Here is a 4744-nt window from a genome sequence, read left to right as displayed (position 1 = left end):
GCCCGATTTACCAGGCCTGGCCCTGAAGACCAGTCTGGAGTGGGGGGAATCTCAGTCCCCTGGACAAAGTGGTCAGCCCAGGGGTCCTATGGCTAGCTGTCTTGCCCAGAATTATTGTGTGAGCAGCTCCTCAATTCAAAATTGCAATCAACACCACGGACATAAATTGTGAGCTGCGCAGTGTCTGTTATATCTGTGCCTTCGTCAAGAACAACTGAGTATGTGTCAAAACATTTGGCTTTCTCACACAGTTGATGATAAATGTCACTTGACATGTCAGAAATGCACTCTGCCACAGTGTTGGCAGAAAGGCTGATTTTGCTAAACTGACCTTTCTTTTCCGGACAGATAATACTTGCAGCCTGTAACATGCTTTTTTTTTTTTTTTTTTTTTTTAACAAACTCTCCTTCTGTGAATGGTTTCCTTGCCTTAGCAATCATCTCACTAACCATGTAACTAGCTTCGACTGATGCAACATTCTCTTTGGTTGCTTTCTTGAAGAAATCTTGTTGCCTCATTAGACATGCTTTAAGACTGGCAACCCGCTTGGCTTTCTCATTTCCTTGATATTTTGCACATTCCTCAGCATGTTTAGTTGAATAATGGCGTTTCAAGTTGTATTCCTTGTGCACTGCAACTTTCTCTGAGCAAATAAGACATGTGGGGATGCCCGTGCTCAACAAAGTAATACTGTGTTTCCCACTTTTTCTGAAATTGTCTGTGCTCGTCATCGATCTTTCTCTTCACTGCAGTCTTTGATGAAGTCATGATGAAGGTATGACAAAATCTAATTCTGTACTAAACTTCTCTCCCTTCTCTCCCTTAGGCCTCTGATAATGCAAGGGACAGCGGGCAGGAGCAGCGGAAATGACATCTGCGCTAGGTGCAAAGTATTCGCGATTATTCACTTACCGAATATTTGCAATAAAAAATCGTATTAGTAAGAAAAAAATCGCATTAAACATTTGCATACCCCGAAAAGAACTGCTCAGGATATGCAAATGTTTTTAATGCGATTTTTTTTCTTACTAATGCATTTTATTGTGATTATTCGGTAAGCAAATAATTGCGAATACTGTGATATTTGATGGCTGGCCGCAGGCCACAAAATGTTGTAGGGAGGGTCGCAAACGGCCCACAGGCCACAAGTTTGAGACCCCTGCTATAAAAACTATACCGGTTTTTAGAAGGCCTTGGAGGCTCTTATTTACAGATATCAATGGTACCAAAGAAAATCAATGGCACACAGAAATAGGAAATCTAACACTGAAAATTTGACAAAATTAAATGTAAGTGCTTTCCAGCATGCTGACCCTAAAACAAATCTGTCATTGGAATCTAAAATAAAAGGCACTGGATGAAGTGCTGAGGTATTGCTTCCAGGGAGTCATGTTAACATATTCATGGTGGAAAGGATTTCATCTTGAAGGCTTCTGTTCTTCTAACCAGATACTTTGCAAGTAAAAATGCATGAAATTTAAACCAGCTTTTCACATGGCCATTTTTTATGGCAGACCATTCCAGCAGCGTAACAGGGGTAGACACCTATAAATGTATAATGTGATGGATTCAATTGTAATGCAGCCTGGATACATATGGAGGTACTGTTTGCCCTTCAGTGCAAATCCATTTTTATGTCAAAAGAATCCACTGAAATTAATAGGGCATTATCCAAGCAATAAGTAACACTGTATATACAATGCAAAAATTTCTCGCAGGAAGACAAATTTCTTCCTGAGTATCATGGAAAATAACCCCGCTAAGAAATAGAATAGCAAATTAATGCATGATGAAATGGTAAAGCTTTTAATATTTTAGCAGAAAATAGGTAGAAAAATAACCAAGCTCTTTAACCTTCACAAGAACAAAATGACTAGCAAAAAATGAAATGTGTTATTTTCTTTCTCACCTATGTAAATTTTGATATCATATCAAAAGCAAGGTGAATAGAAATTGAAGTTTACAAGCTAAGTGAAATCTTGCCATAGAAATCCAATGCCGCTCTCAAACCCAGCTAGTATTTATACTTCACCTCCCAAAGGAGTTTAATAAGCTACAATTCTACTGTCGTAGTGGAGATGGCAATTGTTTTTTACATCATAGCATCTATTTCAGAAATTCTGATGCCCAGTTTTTGGAAACTGGATTGCTACATATCCCCAAGCTGCCCTGCCCTGCCATTCAGCTGCTTCCTCTGAAAAAGGTGGTTGTGCAGACAGAACCTTGAGTTGGCTTTCTGTTCCTTAGTTTTGAGTAAGTTTTCAATAACAGCATCACTGGACTTCAGAGCAAGATGCCAGCCACTGTGGAAAAGAAACAAGTAGAACTATTTAAGTCTCCTAGTAAGTCACTTCCCCAAGGAACCAGGTCTCTGTGTCTTGTTCAACTTAGTCTTACCCTATTTCATCTTGAAATCTCACAATACCTTGGGCTCCTGACTTGCTCTGCTTTCTTGGCAAGCCTATTTCCCCTCAATGCCACAGCAGGTCTCTCCCTGCTGTGAGGCACCTTTTCCTAGTCTGAAAGCACCATTATGTGACAATCACCTGAACTACCTTGTGCAGTTATTTTTAAAGTATTTAGAAAACACAAAGTACCTAGAGTTTTCCCTTCATTGCAGGGTTGGAACCCTTGCTGTCCCGTGTTTGAACAAACCTTCTGGAACTTCCTTAGTCTCTTCTCTTCAGTAACACTTGACTTCATTGTCAGGCTTGAAAGTTTTCCTTGTGATGTCTCAAAATACAGCTGGTGAGTCTTTTGGGAAGTACAGGCCTTTCATGATGATCTGTTGGATCTTAGGTAAATGGATTTGCATTTTCCTCGCTAATATCTGGGGAATCGTAGTTTTTAGCTTCGTCAGATGCACTGCTTGGAAAACACATTGATTCAGGTTCCCTATTGCTATAGAGATATCCTGCTGACCTCATTCCTGAGAAGCAGACAGTCTGTGGCATCCGGGAAAATGGAAATGTACTATTTCCTAAACCATGTTTATTTGGGATACAAGCACACAGTTTAATTTTTTAAATTATTTGTGAATATATCAATGACACTGATTATTTCAACTACATCATAGAGATTACTTTAATAATTTAGCAATTACTCTCACTTTAAGAGAATTTTAGTACTCCTGTTGTAATAAAAAAAAGTAGAAATTAAAGTAAAACACATGCATTGTGTTAATGAATAACCTTTCCTCTGCTACACTTTTTAAAATATATAAAATCTTTTGGGTTCTTGAGTAATTTTTTAACCAATTTTGGGTGTCTCCTTAAAATTATGTGCTCATGACTATCACTTGATCTTGTATTTTCATCTTACTTTATTCATACTCAAATAACACATTTGGGCCAGAAGGGAGATAGTATTCCCAGACCTCAGAAGATCTAATTCATACTAATTGTTTTCTTCAGACTAATTTTGTCTGTCTCACCCCAAATGTGAACGACTGATGTCTAAATTCCTCTCATACTTTAGATAATTCGTGGAAAACCACTCAAGGGGATTGTAAATAAGGGCTATCTTCATGTATTATGACAACAAATACAAACTTTTATAAATCAGATTCCCCATTTAGTTCTGGAGTGGTGACTATATCTGGGAGTTGCTAGATTGGGAAAATACAGAGATGTAAAACAGGAAAGGACAACAGAAAAAACAATCCTTATTCAGTGATCTAAAAGAAAGGTTATATAAATATGAATGTAAATAAGAACTTGGGCCTGAACAAGAGGAAATAATTCTCTCAACAAAGGTTGTTGTGAAGCCTGGTGTCCTAACTGGGTGGAGCACAGAAGCTGAAGGTCCTGAAAATAGTTCTGTATAGTAGGAAAATAGATGATAGCTAGAGTTCAATTTCAAAAACTTGCATTCTGATGAGTATGTCCCATTGACTTTGTGAAAGTCATTGGTACAACTAGGACTGATGGAGACCCAAATGGTGGTCAACTCACATGATTTGTATCTTTTAAAGACAATGTGTTTTCTCATGATCCACATTCATTGGTGCTCAGGAATAACCCTGGCCCTCACACAGACAAGGCACATGCTCCACCGTTTAAGTCATGTATCCTAATTGTTGACTAGACTATCAGGCACTTTATTGTAAAAAGAATCAGCTTTCTTAATGCTACACTTAAAAGACTGTGACCTTTTAAGAACTGAAAAGGCACCACAATGTTATATTGAGGTAGTTTATCAAAATGTCACCCAACAGTTGATGTCTATTGTTAACAAGATATTGTGTTTCCGTATTTAATTGTCCGTCTTACCTAATTATGGCTGTCTTTGGCGATTGGCTTTGAGAGGATAAAAATAATACTTCCCCATTAAAATGATTAATATATAAAATGTATCTGTTTGCAAGGATCTGTGGGTCCCTAATTTGTAGAAATACTTTCCAAGACTATCTAGCACAAACTTGGATAATTGCCAATTACCCTTGCTGCTGTACCTTCTAAAAGTTATCTTGGCATACAGCTCAGCAGAAAAATAGGAAGTGCCCTGGAAATTACTCACAAAATGTGAATACCATATGTCAGAGTCAGTGAGCTTTGGATGAACTATAAAGGGTTTTCATTATTTAGGTCTATGAAAGTAAAGGAAACAGAAATATATCCAATAATGTAAGGCAAAGGAACCAGGAAATTTATAAGAAGGCTTAATCTGTGGATTTAATTTAAAATATTGGGTCATGTTCAAACCGAGATGTTAAAAGCATTATCCCTGGCTAAAGCAGTGATC

Source organism: Suncus etruscus, chromosome 16 (assembly GCF_024139225.1).
Source record: "Suncus etruscus isolate mSunEtr1 chromosome 16, mSunEtr1.pri.cur, whole genome shotgun sequence".
Taxonomy (NCBI): domain Eukaryota; kingdom Metazoa; phylum Chordata; class Mammalia; order Eulipotyphla; family Soricidae; genus Suncus; species Suncus etruscus.
The sequence above is the reverse complement of the archived record's forward strand: the minus strand, read 5'-3'. Positions refer to the sequence as shown.